This window comes from Patagioenas fasciata, chromosome 11 (genome assembly GCF_037038585.1).
Source record: "Patagioenas fasciata isolate bPatFas1 chromosome 11, bPatFas1.hap1, whole genome shotgun sequence".
In the NCBI taxonomy this organism is placed as follows: Eukaryota; Metazoa; Chordata; class Aves; order Columbiformes; family Columbidae; genus Patagioenas; species Patagioenas fasciata.
This window is the reverse complement of record NC_092530.1, coordinates 9,628,824-9,649,419: the sequence shown is the minus strand read 5'-3', so window position 1 is coordinate 9,649,419 and position 20,596 is coordinate 9,628,824. Positions and strand designations below refer to the sequence as shown.

Genomic DNA, 20,596 nt, shown 5'->3' with positions numbered 1-20,596 from the left:
GCTCCCGCCGAGCGGCGGGGCCGGTGGGGGGGGTGTGTGTGTGGAAACGGGCGCCGGTCCCGCGGCTGAGGGAACAATGGCAGCGGCGGCGCTCCCCAGCACCTCCTGAATGGGCACGGGCGGCCGGGGTGGGGGAGGCGGCGGCGAGGAGGGAGCGGCCGCGGCGGGGCGAGGCGGGAGCCGCCCCCCCTGCCTCCCTCAGCGGGGCGGGCTGCGCGCGGCGGGGGGCCCGGCCGGGCGGCGGCGGGCGCGGGGACCGGGAGCGCTGGATCCGCTGGATCCGGGAGCGCTGGATCCGGGAGCGCTGGATCCGCCGCGGGCCCTGCGGCGGCGGCGGGGGAGGGGCGGGGGCCGGCGCGCGGGAGGAGGGGCGGGGGCCGGCGCGCGCGGGGCGGGCGCGTCCACCTGCGCGCGCCGGGGCCCCGGGCGCATGGAGCAGCGCTGAGCGCCGCAGCCGCCGACACCGACACCGCCTGGCGGGCGGGGGGACCCGCTGGCCCCGCGCCGCCGCCTCCTCCGCGGGCCCGGCGCTGAGGTGAGTCCCGCCGCGGCGGCGCTTCCCCCCGGGCCCCCACACACACCGCGGGGGAGGCGGCGTGAGGCGAGCGGGGGAGGCCGGGGTGTGTGTGTGGGGGATGCTGATGCTGCTGGCAGCGCCGGCCTGCGCGGCGGTGCGGAGCGCGGAGGCCTGCGGGGAAGTTGCGCGGTGGCGGCGGAAGGAGCGGGGCGGCCGGTGTGTGTGTGTGTGTGTGCGTGTGTATGTGTGTGTGTGTGTGTGCGTGTGTGTGTGTGTGCGTGCGTGTGCGCGGGGCCGGGGGGGCGGCCCGCGCGGGGATCCGCGTTCCCCCCGCGCAGGTGCCGCGCTGGGCGGGGGCGCCGCCCCGCAGCGCCCCGGGGGGAGCGCGTCCCCCCCGGCCGGTCCCGCCGCCCCCCACGCCCCGCCGGGGTTTATTTACAGCGGCGGCGGCCGGGGGGGCTGCACTTAGTTCAGCCTCGGCCAGAACAAAAAAAATAATAAAGGAGAGGGGGATGGGATTTTTTATTTAAAAAAAAAAAAAAGCAGCCCGAACCATGGAAGTAACTGTCATTCCGCGTATTAAACTAGAAAACTGGCTAATCAAATAAAACTGGCTCATTGTCTGAAACTCTATCCCAGCGAAAAATGCGGCTGTGAATATAATTAACCATCTGTCTAGCGAGCGGCGGAGAATTGGGCTCGTGCGGTTTTTATTCCGGTCTCTTTAATTTCTGAGCCGCTGGTGCGTCCGTGCGGCGGTGGCAGCGGTAATGTGTTTTGCTTACTAAGTGTAAGATGTGACCTGTGTGTGTGTGCGTGGCTGATGCTCAAACGGGGGGGGAATAATGAAATCTTCATCTCCAAAATGAACTGTGCTGCTCGCGAGCGATACGGTTTATGATGTATTAACCCAAACAAGCTGTAACGGGACCGGCCATGAAGGCAGAGGTGATGCGTTTTCTCTGGGCGATGCTCTCCGGTGTTTCGCCTCCCGCTCGGAGCGAGCACAGGGTGGGTGCATATTTGGGGGATTCGTGGCCGGGTGCCGTGGGTGGATGCGTGTGGCCGGAGGGGAGCGATGCGCCTGTGCGAGCCAGGGCCTGAATGAGCCTCTTGCGTGAAAACAAAACGGGTTTTGTTTCTTCAGCCTTCCCTGAGGTTTTCCCCTTGCTGGGCAGTTTGCTCGCCCCCTCTGCCCCGCGCCAGCGCCTCCGAAACCTCCGGGTAACCATCAACATCCTGGTCTTGCGTCGTGTGTTCTCGGGGTTGGAGGTACCTGCTGTTATCGCTGGAGCAGCGTGGTAATGCGGTAACCACTGTGCCCACAGCAAAGAGTCTGCGGGAAAGTGCATCGTCTGTGAGCCTGTACACACGCTCGTGCGTGTCGGTTGGGGTTTTTTTCAGTTTAGGTAAGGAAAAGAATACAGGAACTAAAATAATAATGGCAGTGCTCAGGCAGGTAGGATTCAATTTAAAGTCACTTCAGCTAATGCCCCATGCAAGGCTACGTTTTTGTACGGTATGTGAACTGTCCATAAGGCAGCAGTCTTTAGCGAATCACTTTTTAAAAACAAATACTTGACAAAAGAGCCAGACCTGCTAAATGGATAACAATTATGTAAGCCCATAGTAGGTTTTGATGTATGTCAAGTCTGTTAAATAAATCAACCTGTTCAGTGAATAAGTCTGCCATGCACCAGTGCTTTATTATTTTTTTTTTGAGACAGAATAAACCTGGCTGTATATTTCAGCTGTTTCTCCTGAGCATGTGAACCTCACTGCCGAGCCCCGTAGCTGCCAGTGACACAGAGGAATCCATGGGGAGGACGGGGTGCAGGAGCATGGGGAGGGAGGGGGCACGCCAGATCATGAGATGGATATTAAAAATATGCAAAGATGTGCATAAGGATTCCGAGTGATAAAATTCTCACTGATCCATGTCTTGATGGAGTATTTGCTTTGCAGTGGCAATGGCCCATACAAAGCTACATTGATTTAGCTTTCTCTGTTCATGATGGCAGTTCTGGTGAATAATTATTTTCCCAAAAGCCCTAACTGAGGGAAGAAAGAGAGTCCCTGCTTGGCCTACACAGTAGTACAGTATCTTTGAAAGCGCGTATCCGGCCGCAAATAAAGAGAGCCAGTTCGAGTGTTACTACACTCAGCAGAAATAAAAGGGAGGCAAGAAAAGGGGGAGCAACTGGCCGGCTTCGCCATGCGCCTCGTCCTCCTTTCCCTCTGCACCTCACCTGGCGCTTTGCTTTGGGGAGCGGGGAGGGGGCGTTTTTGTGGCTTTGTTTTTCCTTTTTTGTGTTACTGTTACCCTTTGGAGGCGAGGCTCCAGCAGCCTGCTTAAACCTTGAGTTCGGAATGATGAGGAATCTCTTTTAGATTTGAAAAAAAACTAAAATAAAATTGTGGCCAGTGGGTTTTAACTTCCGTGGCTGGTGCAGGGACAGGGCGTATGTCTGTGTAGGGCGGTGCTTTGGTGTCCTTCTCTTTTGAGATGGTGATGCCTCGTGGATGTTTTTATGATTGATGATGTGTGTATCTTTTTCCTCTCTATGGAAAGAAGCATACAAAAAGACTTAATTGTGCTTGCAGGGCCGAGAAGGACGCAGGTGAGGCTTGGGGAGAGGGTGTTCCCAAACAAAGGGGCCTGACACCGGTTGGCGTCCCGGGTGTAGGATACAACCATTGGTATGAGGTGCAGCAGCACTTCTCACATAACAGACAGAGTAATAACAAACCAACTGTGCTGATTTCCCCGAGCACAACAGTGAACCATGCCTGTAAAGTTTATGCCCCGTTGCAAACAAAATGCAACGTTAGGAAATAATCTTTTCCTTGGACAGAATGCGGGGAGCAGAGTCCTGGGTGCTGCAGAGCTCACCCTGGTCCTGGCGTGGGGGCTGTGTGGACGCTGCCGTAGTTGGGTTTGTGTCGGGCCCTGGGAGAGGTGGATAGCCTTGCGTGCTAAACACAGTAACATTGCTATTGCTTCTCAGTCATGACAATTTTTGGTCTGTGAGGGAGTTTAAAAATCAATATTTTGAGAATTGGGCACCAAATAATTTTTATATAATCCACCTGTTACATTCCAAGTCCTGTATTTTCACCTGGGAGAGGATTGGACTTTTTTATTTTTATGCTAGATTTTTGTGTACTTTTAGCCTCGCTTGAGTTGGCTTTGTAATCATTACCTTTGTATACAGTCAGGTGCTTGACGAGCCTTATTTTGTGGAAGCTGCCAGCAGTGAGTAAATGAGCCATGTGGCATAAAACCGAGTAAACCATGTTTTGTTGGTTCCTATTTCTTCCCTCCTTCCTTCGAGTTGGTCGTATCTGTGCAGGCACCTGTGCATGGTGTCACCTGTGCAGGGCTCCAGGCTGTTCTAGCACAGGGACCTGCCTGGTTTCTAACCTGTATGTGCTGTGGGAAGCTTGGGGAGGATCTCAGCCCTTTAATTGGAGGGCTCCTGGGTGCCATTACAAGGAAATATTAAATAATTCCCACGTGTTACGTTGTTGCGTAGAAAGGGATGAAGTTGTAAGTGCTGGAGGTGGGTGGTTGTGTTGAAATATCTGGGTGTGGGTTTTGCCTGAAGGGCACGGGAATTGAGGATAAACTGTCCTGCTGTCTGCTAGAGTGTCGGTACCACCGGGTACCTGTGGACGTGAGAAGAAATGGGGAGCGTTTGGTAAAGCTGAGCTGGAGCAAAGTTTGCGGGAGGAGATGTCAGTTGTGCAAATCAGCGTTGAACCCTTATCCTCAGCAAAGTCGTCTTAGGAACAGCGACAGAAGGTGGCTTTAGTTCAGTAGGGCTTTGGACAGTGGTGCTGGGTGGATTTTGTTTGCAGTTCAGGGGAGTAGCACGTAATCTGTGTAATACTGCTTTTGTGTGCTTCTATTGCAAATTGATGTCTGGGGAATGACATGTAGCAAAGGCTCTAGACCAGCAGGTCTCTGATATTTTTGTAGCAATGTCTTTTTATTCAAAGCAGGTGTCATGGAGATCTTTCATCCCGGGATTTCTTTCATCCTTGGCGTTTGTTAGCTTGTGTTAAAACTTTAAATCTCGAGAATTTCTTGTGTACAGAAGGTGTTCTCATATTGCTTTTGCATGGGCTGAGCTGGATGATTATGCCGTCTCCCCACAGCGAAGTGTATGAGCTGGATTTGTGTCTGCATTGCCACGTCAGCCCTGCCAATAACCTGGGGCTGTGACCCAGAGCCCCATGTCACAGGAGGGTCTGTGGTGGCTGTGGGAGGGCTGGCAGCGGGTGGCGAGGCGGGGTTGTCCCTGGCAAAGTTTCCTTCTGACCCCAAAGTATTCAGAGGGTGATTTACGCCCAGTGTTGTGAGCTCATATTTGCAGCCGTGTTTGGTTCTAAAACAGAGCTCTGGAAACACTTTCACAGAATCCCAGAATGTCAGGGGTTGGAAGGGACCTGGAAAGCTCATCCAGTGCAATCCCCCCATGGAGCAGGAACACCCAGCTGAGGTTCCACAGGAAGGTGTCCAGGCGGGTTTGAATGTCTGCAGAGAAGGAGACTCCACAACCTCCCTGGGCAGCCTGGGCCAGGCTCTGACACCCTTACCAGGAACAAGTTTGTTCTCATGTTTAAGTGGAACCTCCTGTGTTCCAGTTTGCACCCATTGCCCCTTGTCTTATCACTGGTTGTCACCCAGAAGAGCCTGGCTCCATCCTCCTGACACTCAGCCTTTGCATATTAATAAACATTAATGATTTACTACAAAATACCTGATTTGCTTCATTTATCCAAGCTCTTGTCTCAATAGTTGCCCATGATAGAAAATTCTGCTGCCTAGTTGTTTCCTTCCACCGATCCCATATTTCTGTTGTTTTGTTTTGATTTGTTTGTGCCGTACCTTCAGAATAGGGGTGGATGTGCCACTAGAAGGTTTTGATGGATCTTCTTGTCCAGATTTACCGCTGTTGCCCCTTGCGAGGGTAGGACCATGGGATGCTGGACCAAAAGGCATTGCTTCTGCTTAGACCCCAGTTGATTCATTTACCAAATCAGTTTTAACACCTTTCTGAATTGCTGTTATCATCGTTGTGATTGTTGTCTCTGCAAATAGCTGCTGTTAAGCCCTAGGCATGAGACCAAGAGTGTCTGTGTCTTAAGAGTCTGGGAAAGCTGAGCTCAGACTTCTGGATGTCACCTTGCACGGCATTGCAACGTCAGTCTTCAGTGTGTCATTGAAGCCAGCAGGAACAGCAGTGGCTATGTGCTTGCCATGGACACTGGTTAAGTTTTTTTGCCAATCTATCAGCTTTCTCACCTTGCTTATGCAGCTCCTCCGTTATGCAGAATGGCTCCTCGTGCACGGGTTGGTGCTTCATGTTGCGAAGGTCATCGTTACTGCTTTGTGGTGCTCTCTGCTGTTGGCTGAAGCTGTTAGGTGCTCCTCCACCTTGTCAGTTTGAATGGGGAGTGTTAGGATTGCTAAAAAAAAAACATAATAGTTGAGGCAATTTCTACAGCTCCCCTTCCTGGGGTGAGGAGCTTCCCATGCACTGAAGCCCAAGCGTTGTCACTGTGCGTGCCAAACCGGTGGGAAGGTGCTATGAAACCGTTGCATTTTTGAGGGCGTTCAGACTGCCAGGTGGAGGTTATGAGAACAATCAGCTCTTGTGTATCTTGCAGCACACAGTTGGACATTCAGGAGTGGCCGGACATGGCTCGGCGGACTGTAGGGTCCGGCTCGGCGTGGGGCGCTCCTGAGAAGCTGCCTGGTGGTTTCATTGCCAACGTGAGATCTGCAAGGCTAGCGCACAAACTCCCAGCTCGTTCTCAGTCCCGCTCTAGGTGAGGTCTGTGCCGTGCTCAGGAGTTGCCTTTGGAGCTCCATACTTAGGACAAAATCCAATTCCTTTCCTCACACCTGGAAGGTTTTCAGTTGTGAGTTATAGCACAGAAGAACCCAATGTAGAACAGACAAGCTCTGTGGATGGATTTTGTTTCCTGTACAATGCCCCAATGAATGATTTGAGTCTTTGATGGGGAAGAGAAGCTGAAGCCTTATGAAGGGCCTGTTTATTGGCATTAATTATGTTTTATTAGTTACAGCATCCTTAGTCCGTTGGCAGTAGAAGAGCCCAAAGTAAGAATATTAAATCTTCAGAAGTTTTTCAAAGCTTGCATTTTTCGTAAGAAGCTTGTGAAGCTTCAAATCTAAAGCTTCCAAAGCCTTTTTTTTTATCCTTCAGAAGTGCCACTGAAGCTCTTTTTTTAATTTTTCGTATTTTAGCTGAAACTATAAGTTTTATACATCAAAAAAAGAAGTTCTTTCCCATCCGTTGCCTTGGCTCCAATTTTCAGGTCTCTCGCTGGGTCAGCTGGATCCTCTGCAAGTCTGCTCTGCAGACCAGGTGTGTACCCTTTGCTACCAATTTACTGCCATTTTTCTCCTCAGACTGTGGTTTTACTGTGGCCGGTAGCAGGCTGAAGCACATACCAACATGAAAGGTGCGCTTGTTTGCAACCGGCCAGGTAGGACAATATGTGACCTTTACAGTTGTTGACTAACTTCGGAGAAACACTTAACTGCTTCACAGAAACAAGGGTTGTGGGTGGGATTTTAACAAGTACAAAGTGAATGTGGTGTCTGCTTGGCCAGCTAGGAGCACTTTTTCCCTGGAGCCTGCAAGGTGATGTTTTAATACTCTGAATATGAATTTAAGGTTCATGCTGATATATGGTGGCAATACAGATGGATGCTTGGTATTATTTCATATTGCTTCAGGGAGTGGAGCAATTAGTACTTCTGATCCTCTCTGAACCTCAAGAGTACAAATGAAAGTCACCTTTTTTCAGATGGTCACTGTTCCCATTTGTGTGAAGAAAACTGTAGAGGAGTAGGATTCTTTTAGCTACAAAAAGTTGATGTGTTGCTTTATTTTTTTAGCGTTTTGCTTATTTTCCATGAACAGGTTTACTTGGTCAATAGCTGTGCCTTTAATGTGGAGGGATAGTTAGAATTTTCAGGAAGATCAGAAGGGAAAGTCTGCTCCTGACCACAATTTTTCAGCTCATATTAAAGCAAACAAGGAAACTCGTATCTTCCTGACACTGCTGGCTCTGTAGGGAGCAACACGCAATAATTTCCCATGGTTTATGTCCATATCTAAGGAAATCCACTATATCAAAATCACCTGTCCATGTAGTGGCTTGTCTTAGATTCTTTGTGTGTGTGATATATTAATTTTGAAGTACATTGATCAGACCTTGCCGGCTTGAGCAGAAATACAGCAGATTGTGATGCAAGCAGCATGGCTAATGTCGAATACTGGAATTTAGGACCAGGACAAGCCCAGGGTGCCTCCAAGTTCATCTGAAACAGAGGGGCCACGTGTTGTTAACCCAGCCAGGCATGGCAAATGCAGAGAAACCCATCAGCTGGAACCTCCCCCAGAAAAAATCATTCATCTGAACCCAGTAACCTTCATTTACTTAATTGTCTTATTTGTCTGCTTACCTTCTCGTTTGGTGGAGAGTTTGTACTGCAGTAAAACCAGTTTATTATTTATTATTTTTTTTTATTGTGCCTGTTTCTTTCTTTCATTTCTGCTGATTCCTTGTGTGCTTCTTTCTGGGTTTGAGCTGGGCCTGTGCTCCTCTCAGCTGTTACAAATGCCGGCTTTTCTGAATGTGAATGGGAGGCTGGGAAATCCACTGCATTTCCAAGAAGTCTCTGGTTTGAAAGGGTGAATTTTTTTTGTTAGCTTGATCATTCAGTTTGGGAATTTATTGCTGTATTTGGCAATGCAAAGTTATGTTTTGGGTTTACCTTCAGGTTGTAGCTTACGTCTGTAGAGAGTGTCAGGCTGGGACAGTTCTCCCTTCTTCTACAGAGAGTTGTTTGAGACCTGGTGCTTAATGATCAACAGGATTTAGTGCTGATTTTTCCCCTCTGAAGCATTTCTGTTTCTGGAGGTAAGATGGGTATTGGTTATGACACAGAGCTGAACGCAGAGTTAGTTTGTGACTGATGCTTCAGCTGTTACGTGGTTACTGGTGTATGGAATTACTGATTCCAATTCATGTGTTAAACAAACCCTGATATCCCAGTCCCTCTCTCAGCTTTTCTTTTTACTGTATCCTCTTTTCCTCCCTTTTTTATGATGTTTTCCTCAATACGGACAGTCTGCCAGCATGTCTACTGGATTCCCTCACTGCAAACACTTTAAGGCTTCTTAAAGGTTAGTTCAGGATGGACTCAGAACATGTTGGATTAACTTTCCAACTGCTGCTGGTGGTCTGCAGGGGAAGTTCTGCAACACAAGCAGCTTGAGTGCAAGTTTCACCTTGGATTTACCCAACAGAAGGGCCAAGAGCAGGAACGGAGGGAGAACGGCCCCGAGGAAGGGATAGGTGGTGATGCTGAGTGACATAAAAAGTGACATTTCAGTGTCGGTCATGGAGAGAAGAAGAAAATGCTGCTTACATTGTGCTTTGAAGCTGTTTGTCCAGCATAGCGTGGAAAAGTCTTCACCTGCGTTGCACTCAGTAAGTTTGTGTGTGGTGAAGTCCAAACATCGTATCAGAAATGCTTAATGATTGCGTGGTGCCTTAAACTTCACGTGAACGCCTAGGGGTTGTTTTCCTCATTACAGCCTGCAATAAACATCACATATATGAAGTCTGCAGCTGACAATATCATCTGTGAGTTCTCGCCCTGTGTTCTGCGGGCCGATGTTGAAACAGAAGGAGGTTTGAGGATACACGATATTATATTCTGCTGTTCGGTTGGACCTGGGCATTTGTTGAAGGGACCATGTTAAATCACGCCTAAATTCAAAAGTGTCAGTAAATGAAGAGTCAAGGTGAAAGCTCGATGTGTAGCTCACTGTTTAGTCAGTATTTTTCTTATTTTGTTAATACCTTCAGTACCCCAAATGTGTTTATGGGTAAGGCAATGCCCCATGGCGTTCACTCCTAAACGTGATCTTGGTGACTGTTTGAATGTTTTTCTTGGGCGTTATAGGCTGTTTAAACAACAAAAGGGTAGCAGAGGGTTTGGAATGTGCATTTCCAGGTCCGATAGTGGTTTTGCAGGGTGCTCCTCATAGACCTTTGCTACCAAATGCTTTCACGCACTGCTCCGTCTCTCCTTGAAGGACTTCTGTGCTTTGCATGGCAATGGAAATCAAAAGAATTTGTTTGATGTTCTTTAGTCAAATGTGGAAAGGATGGTTGTGCAAAGACCAGAGAAAAATGGTTTTAGTCTGACAAATGCCAAGGGTTTTTGTTTTGTTTTTCAATTCCAAACAAACCCTTTGGGATTCTTGGCTGGGTATATAATAGCATGAAATACACCATTTCTTTCATTCTGCTCCCTAAAAATCTAATTCTTTATGCATTTAAAGTGGGAGTTGAGGCAAAAACAGAATTTAGCTCTGTTGACCTATATTTATGAGAAGAGAAGGCTTGCTAAGTGATGCAAGAAAATATATAGTGCTGTTTGTATACTCTAATGAAATGTATACATGTACTAAAAACACTTTTGGGATTCTTCATCTTTCTACTGAATGTTTCAGCCCTTTCCAGCCAGATTTGATACGTTTGTGCTGTTCATAGCATGAATATTCGGATTTCTCATTAATAACCATGAAGCATCAATGAAGAGGAGCAGCAGAACAGGTTGTTTAGAATAAGCAAGGAAGAGAGGTTGTGCTGAAAACATTCCTGATCTCAGGCTTTAAAGGTGAACTTTTTCCTTGCATTCTTTTAATCAATTCAACCTGCTCTTTATGAAGCATCCAGTTTGATGGTTATCATTCTGCTTATTGCGTAACTGTGGCACAGGTGTTATTTTTCTTAATGTTGTCAGACATATTTAAAAGAGAAAGGAAGGAATAGAATTTATACTCTTTAGAGATGAATATAGGGAGCCTATTAGTCTTTAAAAAGTGTGAAGAGCTTGTTAGAGCCCAAGCTGGCGCGTCTCTGCAAGGCCGATCTGTGGAGTGGAGCTCTTCAGGTAGAGAATGAGTGTTGTATCTTCTAGAGCTTGTTGTATGTATTACCAGATAGCCAAACTCAGAACTCGGTGGGGTACTTGCACGCTTAGTGTTTAGGCACGAGCTTAAATACTTTGTGGAACTGAGACCAAATCTGAGTGTGTATTCAATAAAACAAGGTGTTGTCCAAACTTAAGTTTTGCAGGATAATCAGCAATGGTGCTTAGAGTTGAGGGATGGGAAGATGAAATACATAAAAAATGACGTGCAGGTCTACTGTTTCCTGGTGGAACAGGCATGAGAACATAAAGTCGTCTCCTTTCAGCATTTATAACAATATTAGAAGATTTAAAATAGTAGAAATGCAAGTAAGTGGAGATGAAAATGGTAAATCACAGAATGTCAGGGATTGGAAGGGACCTCAAAAGATCATCCAGTCCAATCCCCCTGCCGGAGCAGGAACACTTAGATGATGCTCTATTTATATTTATTTAAGTATGATAACAAAATGCTTGGTGCTCCAGATCAGCACAGTGTGCCTTGGTTCACAAAGTATTTGCTTTATAAACACTGGATGAAGCTGCACAACCCACCTGTCCCTGCCGTACAGAGGAGCTGACCAGCTCACCGAGAAATTAATGACCCGCTAGAAGTGCAGTCGTGACATGAACCCCAAAATCTTACCTTCCCAGCCCTCGTTTGTGCCCGTGTTTGGGATAAGAGGATAATTGTTTGTGATAAACTGATAAGGGGGAAGGAGGAGGGAAAAGGGGGAAACTACACCTGATGTCTTTGAGTGTCTTGGATTAAAGAGAATTCAAATGATTCGTTTAAAAGAACTTGCAAAAAGAACAGGTGAACAGTTATAAAAACAAACAGAAAGAAACCTGAGTGGTTTTTTACTTGGTTCTGCCTAGGGCAAAATACTTTGGTTTGATTTTTATTTTGCTTTTGTTCTCCCCTTTGCCCTTCCCCCCTGCTGGGTTCCCTGCTACAGGAAATAATGAATTAGGCAAAATAAACCCTAAATTGCAATGGCAGGATGTATACAGTAAGGTGTATTAGAGGAGCTGCTGTGCAGCACGGGCTCAGGTGTAAATTTGGTGGTGGTCCTTGTGCCTGGTGTTCTCTTCTCTGCCAGGTGGACAGAGTTCCACCAGCACCTGGGAATTTTCTCCCTTTCCAGTGCCACCTGTGCAACATTAGTGTGTGGTTCTTTGAAAGTATCCTCTTCTGGCTAAAAAAGAAATGGATGAAAAAGATTAGTCTAAAATAGAAGGTTCATGCTGATGCAAGCTGTGTTTACTTTTGAAAATTCAGTTTATTAAACTCAAGGCTGCAGAACTCAAGGGATCAGTGATGCTGTCTGAACATCACCTTACGCACCGCACAAGCAATTTTCAAAATTACTTTTTTAATTAAAAGTTGTATCGGTTTAATATGAGTTAAAGGAAAGTTCACAGGCTTAGTGTTGTCTGAAACGTGCCTCAGATTTGGGAAAAACCTTTTTCTGCCTTTTTAAGTTTATCCAAAATAGTGAATATGCATGTGGAGAGAGGGGAATCTCCTTCTGGGCTTTGCAGCTGAGGGATTGCAGGCTAAAGGTATTTATTTGATTATTAGTTGAGCTCTGCTTCCATTACCCTCAGAAGGAGCTGCACAGAAGTTGAATCGGAATATGAACATAAGGAGAACAAGGAGGACTAGAGGTACAGTGGAGAAAAGTCAATACAGAGCTTATTTAAATGTCAGCTGCCTGGAAGAGCTCTGCTCAAAAGCTGTGAGGAGAGATTAGGTCTAAGACATAATGCATGAGTGTGTAAGGAAGGCAGGAAAGATTGCTGAGCAAGTCAGGTGCTGTGGGGAATGCGTGCGAAAGGAATATATTAAGGAGGAGGAAGGAAGAAGAAACTGCTGACTGAAAATTACATCTGACAATTAGTTTTGAGCAATTAATTGGAGAAGCACGTGGCTTTTGGACATGGGAAGGCTCTGAGCAGAGTTGGTGGGCGATCTGATCCACGTTAACAGCATTATTCATCAGCACAGTTGACAAGCATAAGCGACACTTCTTACAAATCTGTTTACTACATCTATATATTATATTTCTTTTTGAATGTATGTGCGTAGTAGGGTGTCTCTGTAAGCATAGGACTACTGGAATTTGAATCACAGTGGCTGAATAAAGTCAATAGGCCAGAGTTGCAATTGTGTGGCATTTGTCGATGTAAGTGGGTTTACATTCAGGTAGAGCTTGAGCCAAAAAAGATCACTGCTTTGTAGATGAATAGCCTTATTCTGGATTTCATGGCTGTTTTTATTTTGGAAAGTTAGCCGCCCATTATGTGTTGTAATAAGTAGCTGTATTACGGTTGTGCCTGAAATAAAATTAGGTCGAACGCTCTCCCACAAGAAGCATTATTAGAGCCAGCCTCCAAACTTTGAACTCGAACCAAGCTGCACACGTAGGCTTTGGTGGTGGGGTAGGAAAGCCCTGGAAGCGTTTTGGGTGCGGTGAGACCTGCACCCTCCTGGTCTGTTTGGTCTGCAGCTGAGGAGCACTCGGGGCTCAGGAAGTGATGCCGAGCAGTTCAGCGCATCCGAGTGATTTCTGCTGTCGCTGGGGGTTGGGAATGTCACTTGGTGCTGAACAATGACCTCAGATCAGCTTTTGAGGCCATACAACCACAGTGTGGTACCATCAGGTCAATAAAGTCCTCGGTGGTCAGGCAGGACTGGGGTGAGAAAGACGGGGTGCACCCCGCCGTGCTGTGTCCCACTGCAACCTGCCCGAGGTTTTATCTTTATTTATTTATTTTTTGACAGCCTCTTGCCTCATTTCAAGTGGAGTTCAATGTCTTCATCTTCAGGGAAGTGAGTGCCTTGTACATATGGTAGCTAAAAGACCTAACAAGTCTTCAAGATCAAGACTGTAACTGGCAGCACCGCTTCCTTGGCACAGCGAAACTTTCTAGTCTTAATCCCCTCTGTCTTGGAACAAGTGCTTGCTCAGGACAGTAGGACCGCGACCATCGGAACAAAGGGCAGCTACAAAACAAATGCTGATTTGGAACGTAAAGGGTGTTTCTTTGGCTTTCCCATCTAGCATAAACATGCAGCAACATGTATGCTTGTATTTGTATTCTTATCAGTCATACGTTTTATTCTTGTTGTGCCACACTGACTGCAAACACATATTTATTAAAGAACATCACAACCGTTGCACATGCTTCTCTCCTGCAGAGAGGATGAGAGAACAAACAACATATGACGAGCGTTATTTGCATTGTTTAATGCTCTTCTGAGCAGAAAAACCCATTTACACTAGAAGATACTTCATTGTCTAGAAGGGAAGATGGCCAAGCTGGCTGAGCTGGCCAGGCGGGTATTTAACAAGTAGATGGGATTTGAACCTGTGTGCTGAAGCAGCGGGTTTAAGTTACTGTCTCTCTCTCTCTGGCGTTAGCTTTTATTTTCCAAAATGCGTTATGGTAGTAGAACAGTTGACAAAGGAAGTAGGTTTACCATTAAAATGCACAGGAAGTATCACTTAGTGGTCTGAGCACATGAGCCAGCAGACTGAACTGCAGCCCGAGCACAAGGCTGACTCCTCTCCTGGCTGCACAACAGGGCCATCGCTTTTCTGGCCTGCTCACCCCACTTTTTAATGGGATTGTTCATATGGATGTGTTGGCTTCCCAGGAGTGTTGTGAAAACTAGCTAAGGTTTGAAAAGTGAGTTGAAGAAGTCTCCCAGTGCTCATCATTATTACAACTACTGCTTTAAAAACACTTTTCTATTTCTCTTAGCAAAAATTTTTAGTCTTCTGCTGGAGTTTACTCCTCAAGTTTTTGATGTTGCTTGTGTGCAGTATCCTTAGGCTCTTTCAGCAGATAGACCTTTTTTGTAAAACATTTTATCCTGTATTTGAGAGTCAGATTTTCAGTCTGTGTGTTATTCCACAAAATGTGAATAGGAAGCAAAAAGCCTTATGCCAAGGAAGCTTCATGGTTGCTGCTTTCCCGGCCCAGCAATGTCTGTGCATCATGGATGCACTGACACATATTTACTCCATCGCATCTATTTAAAGAAGGTGTTTAAACCGGGAGGGATCCTTGCAGTTTTTACAACGTGAGCTGCCTCTTTAGAGAAAGCTGAGGCTAACAGGAGTGCAGGGGGATGGACCTGGAGGTGGGAGGTGAGATCTTGAGAGAGAAATCCCGCCCTTGTCTCTGGTACTGAGACAAGGTGGTGACCACAGGCATGTTCTTTAAGGACAGATAGCTCCCATGCAAACTGCAGTCGAAGCCTTTTTGGACCCGCCAACTGTTAGACTGTATTAAGTGGAACAGACCCTCCGTGTTTCAAATTGCATACTCTTTAAGTGCTGAAAAAATAAGGCAACCTTTTAAAGATTGGCCTGTAAAACTTCTTTTCCTTTTGTATGACATAGAGGAGCTATCATGCTTATTGAAAAAGTTCACGATTTCCTTTTGAAGATTTCTATTTCAGTAAAAGGTGGAGAGATCTTTCTGCAGATTACTGTTGGCCAGGACTGATTGCTTGTCAAAAAATGACCTCCTTTAGCAGTTTCTTCAAAAAGCATCTGGGGAGCCAGTTGAACCTAAACCAAGAGGGGGTATAGTTAAGAAGAACACTTTGTGTAGCATTTAAACTAGACATTTCTTGGAGGGGATCCTTCTGACTGTTGATCTAGGTTGACTGTAGATGGTATTGGAACCCTTGGATATGACTGAAAATTGGATTGAAGATGAAGGGAGACAACAAGGAGATAAATATAGAGAGGAGTGAAGAATTTACTCTTGTGGGGCAAGAAAACATCGTACGTTCTCCCTTACACTTGCCTCAAATGCCTGTGTTACTTTCCCCTTGTGGGCATTTTCCATTCTGCTGTACCTGTCTTTTCAGTGTCAAAAGCTGCATCCCCTGAAGGTTTTCTTGCTTCTGCAATTCGAGTTCACATGGAGAATGAGATGAAACAAGGCAAACCTGGTTCTAACAGCTCTCTTCCAATTGCACTGCATAACAGGGATGAGCAGTACTTACATAACATTATCCTGGGATGTTAATAGATTTAATAACCCAGAAAGGTGGCAAGGGGTTCTGAATTACCTGTAAAATGGCATCTAACTAATGAAGTTTACAGGAAGCTCATCTCTTTGAAGAAGAATCGGGTCGTAGGCGCAAGACACATGCTCGGAAGAGAAAACAAAATGATGCTGCCTCTCCTAATCGAAGTAAATCTCTCACTGAAAATAAGGTCTAAGGAGCTCTCAGATTATGCCAATTTTACATGGGCTTCTAGTTAAACTCTTGTAAAAATGTAAATAACACAGACTTCTTTAGATATTTTTTTTTCCTCCCAAACGTAGATATGTGCCAGTCTTGGGGATTATAACTCCGTATGTGCCCAATGAAAACAATCAGTTCATTAATGCTATTTTGTTAGACCTTGCTCCCCTCTTGCCATGGTGATAAGGGACCTTAATTAGATCCCAGAACAAATGCTAGAGAGCTTGACTAAAAGGAGAAACATGGGGAGGGGGTGGAGAAATACTAAGATGTTGTTAGCAGATATATGCAGAGCGCCGTGTCCTGCAGAGGAGAGACTGTGTTCTATTGAAACCATTGGGTTTCTTTCCCAAGAACAGAGCGTGCACCGGTAAGCTGGAGCATCTGCGGCCAGCGTGTGGAGTTGGTATTGGCAGCTCTCCGTGTGTCAGATCGCGGTCCCAGGTGTGGGCACCTGTCCGTCTGCCGAGGAGAGCGAACGAGGGAAGCGCCCAGCGCGAGTCACAAATTAAAAATGCATTCTGAAATGTATCCTGGATGCTGGTGATGTTCTCTGATGGGAAGGAGCCAAATCGTTGGGTTGATTCATATGTTCGTATGTTAAGAAGAAATGTCTCTGTGGTGAGGGGTGGTGGAAAGGGAGGAGGAGGATAAGGATTCAGAGCATTTTCACGATTACTGTCGGCAGAGAGCGGGTAAATGAAAGGGGGAAAATTATGGTGCTAAACAATGAAAAGGAAGGTTGGCAAATAATGTTAGCTTAAAAAAAGGAGGAGAGTTTTCTGTAAGGAACAAATCTCCACGTGAATTCAAAAATACAAGCCCTTAAAAACCATGTTGCATTATTTAGTGAGAAACGTTACGTTCTTCTGTTTGTTTTCTGGTTATTAGATGCTCAGGTTCTACCTTCCAAGCTTCCCGCACCGTTGTTCCAGGTAGAATATTAACTTCAGGTTAGAATCTCAGCTTTTTATTAACTGCATTTCCAGTTTGAAATTGGAGGACTATGGCTATGAGCTCTTATACCTTTGTCTCTGGCCTTAAATCTATGTGCTGCCTGTATAGTGGTACCTCATAGTTATTCCTCATGTAAATTACCTTTTAATAAACTGGAATAGGATTATCTCCTTGAGTCTCTCACAGGAAGTGCATTTTCCAGGTCAGAAAACAGTGGTGCTCTGAGTAACTAATTTTTTAAAAAGTAAATGTAATAAATTAATTTTTTATTTTCACGTCAGATTTTCTGTATTGCAACATAATGCGTCTTGTGCACAGGCGAAGAAGTTTGGAGCAGAATTTATTGCATTACAGGATGATGCATAAAAGGCAACCGTGTTGTCAAGGACTATCAGGCAGCGTCAAGTCTGGAATTGGGTATCTGTCTAGCCAAATATTTTAGAAACTTTTAAGTAAGAACAGGGTGTAATTCCTGTATTTAAACAAATACACCTCTGCCATGCATGCATCAAAACTGTCAACGTGCTAGTAAATATATCAAAAAGCAAATCCAGATGCCCGTGGACCTGTGTATCATTTAAATGTATTACAGTAGGTACTAAAGTAATAGTGTGAGATCTGTGAGTGAAAACGCAAGTGTCTATCAGCCTTGACTATGTGAGAGTTGCCTTCGTGTGATCTTTAGGTGCACGGAACTGGATCGATTTTGGTGATAACCATTGTTTTTGGTACAAATTTTTATTTGCTGTGCCCAGGATAAGTTGTGTGGAACAAAAAGATTTGAGCTTTGGTAGTTCATGCAGATTCCTTCTGAGCTGCTTGGTTTTGGACAGGGCTTTGGTTATGAAGAATGAAAAAGCTGGAGGTATTGTGGTGTTTGTGTGCCCGGCTGTGTCTTGGTGTAACAATGATGCAACAGGTTCATTTTAACAAAGGTAACTTTGTTTTCCAAGTTTGCTGGATGCATGATTTCTTATGATTTCTTATTCTGTTATTTCTGTGTTTCCAGGACCTCTATTCAGGATTTTCATTCAAGGTTAACAAAATCTATTCAGTTCTTGGTGTCCTTTCAAACCCCTGGATTTAATTGGTTTTTAATTTACTTAGAGAACACAATGGCCTTAGACATCCAGAATTATCCAATATTAGTTTCTGTTTTGCAAGGACGGAAAACAGGCTTCTTATTGGGATTGAACAGAGACTGAGGATGTTCAGTTTCAGTTTTCCAGGCTTTTTTTCGCAGGCTGAGAGTAACTGGTATAAACTTAAATAAGTCATAATGAAGAGAACAGTAGGGTTATAGAGACAGTTTTGTGGGTACCCAATGGAAAGGGATTTAGGATAAGTCCATACAAAATGACAGTAGTTTAAGTCACATTAGTAAAATAACACATAAAGGTGAATGAAGGGGAGGAGATTTGCCTGCCACTTGATGGGAGTTCAGTATAAACTGGTGACCAGGTTTCCCTCCTCCATAGACCTGTGGTTCACACAATCATTGTCAGATAAACATTACTGCAGAAAAGAAATCCATCAATTCATGTTTCTACGGATTATAACCTTGTTAGTAGTAAATAATACCATTAAAATCAGCGTTTTTCAGGCAGATGCTTCAGGAATATGAGCATCTGCTGTCTTGAGGAGTCTGGGTCCTGCAGAATGGAATGGAAGGTCTTGGTGGGTCTGGAGCTGTCGTAGGAGTGACTGCTGGTGAAGTACGGCCTGGTGAAACCAGAACAGCACATTTGGAAGCAGGCCTGGCTTTTGTAAAGCTCCACAGTACGCGGTTGACCATCTTGTAATCCTGGGGAAAAGGACAGGCAGGTGACAATTGAATATTAAGTTGGACTCACTTATACTCTGTATTTTGAAAGGAATAAAATGAATGTTTCCATCTCATTATTAGTCCATTCTAAATTAGTAAAGTTGGTGCTTTATAATGTAATATTTTGATTTTCTTTCCATTTGAACCTTACCTTAAAAATACAAAGGATGTCAGAAGAAATGCAGAAATTGAGAATGAGTGCGGAGTAGGAATACACATTATTCGTGTGATTTGTGTGCAGTGTACACTTACAGGAATGACCAACAGTTGGCAGGGAAAGCTACACTGTGCACTAAAACATTTATTTGAAAAGATTTCTTCTATCTTGACTTTTGTTATTTCACAAAATCCATGGTTCAGCTCCTTTGAAATTGTTCAGGTTCCTTGGGTGGGCGGTGGGCGGCAGGACACCCGTGGGCAGGTTGGCTGCACGCGTGGGGAGAGATCAGCAATCCCGTGATGGGGAAATGCACATGCAGGGTATTAAATAGTGTAATTAGATCATCTAATAAGTTGTCATTTGTTTTCTTTTTATTTTTTAAAGCTGTTGTTCCTAGCAGTTGTACTTTTTTCTTATCTAAGAGGCTTTACATTTGGCTTTTACTAAGTCAAAATTTAAAGCTCAGGTTTTGAGTTAAAATTTAGACCTTTAGTCATTCCCACAAGTGGATGTTTTATCCATGTGCAGACAGAGAACAAACTGCAAGTGCCAAACCACAAAGTGCTCCCTCTCCCCCGTGGCAGCTGCTTTGCAGAGCATGGCAGTGGTACCTGGAAGGTGTGATGGCTTTAGTGAGAACACCTTTGACTGAGTTAAGCTGATGAAACCTCCCTCTGATCTCTGGTTTCTTCCTACCTCAATTAGTAATTACGTAGATGAGCTCTTACTGGTGAGTTTTCTGCAGCTGTGTGTGTAAACAGTATGTATTACAGAAACTTCAGAGACCTCACAGAATGTCAGGGGTTGGAAGGGCCCTGGAAAGCTCATCCAGTGCAATCCCCCAATGGAGCAGGAACACCCAGCTGAGGTTCCACAGGAAGGTGTCCAGGCGGGTTTGAATGTCTGCAGAGAAGGAGACTCCACAACCTCCCTGGGCAGCCTGGGCCAGGCTCTGACACCCTCACCCCGAACAAGTTTCTTCTCATCTTTAGGTGGAACCTCCTTTGTTCCAGTTTGTCCCCGTTGCCCCTTGTCCTATCACTGGTTGTCACCGAGAAGAGCCTGGCTCCATCCTCCTGACACTCCCCCTTTCCATATTGGTTCCCATAAATGAGGTCACCCCTCAATCTCCTCTTTTCCAGCTCCAGAGCCCCAGCTCCCTCAGCCTTTCCTCACACGGGAGATGCTCCACTCCCTTCAGCATCTTGGTGGCTGCGCTGGACTCTCTCCAGCAGTTCCCTGTCCTTCTGGAACTGAGGGGCCACAACTGGACACAATATCCCAGGTGTGGTCTCCCCAGGGCAGAGCAGAGGGGCAGGAGAACCTCTCTGACCTACTGACCACCCCCTTCTAACCCACCCCAGGTACCACTGGCCTTCCTGGCCACAAGGGCCCAGTGCTGGCTCATGGTCATCCAGACCTCAATTGTAGATGTGCTGGCAAAGCTGGGAGAGCCCTGTTGGAGCCAGTTCCCTTCTTCACCCCCCTCTTATCTCCAGCAGTGCTCCAAGGGGTGGGTTACTCTTCTGTCTCTCCTGCTTAAAAACACCAGCTTTGCAGGGTAACAATGTGAGACATTAAGGAGGCATGGTGATTGGTTTTTTTTAGCTCAGATGTCAGTTATCTTTTCTGTAGCTGGCTTTCTATGCAAGTTTCATGGTAGGTATTCTGATGAAGGGTGGCTCCCCCTCCACTGCCTTCTAGGTGCAGCGAGCAGTGCAGTTTGGTTACAGGGGTATCTGTCACCCGAGGATAGGCTGTATTTGTGTAACTGCTGTCAGACTGGTGCAACCGCATCTGCACCGGGTGGTGGGTAGGGTGATGTGACTGCA

General features: G+C 45.9%; 1 protein-coding gene across 6 annotated transcripts in view; it reads left to right on the top strand.

Annotated features, from left to right (window-relative positions):
* Positions 1–403: 403 nt before the first annotated feature.
* NEXMIF (neurite extension and migration factor) overlaps positions 404–20,596 on the top strand; it is a 170,411-nt gene continuing 150,218 nt past the window's right edge. For 2 of the 6 annotated variants that reach the window (XM_071813418.1, XM_071813411.1), the window contains exon 1: positions 429–535. The gene's annotated coding sequence lies outside the window, so the exon portion shown is untranslated. Of the gene's footprint in view, positions 536–20,596 lie in introns of all 6 variants that reach the window. The other 4 variants (XM_071813422.1, XM_071813412.1, XM_071813417.1 and 1 more) reach the window with 4 other exon arrangements.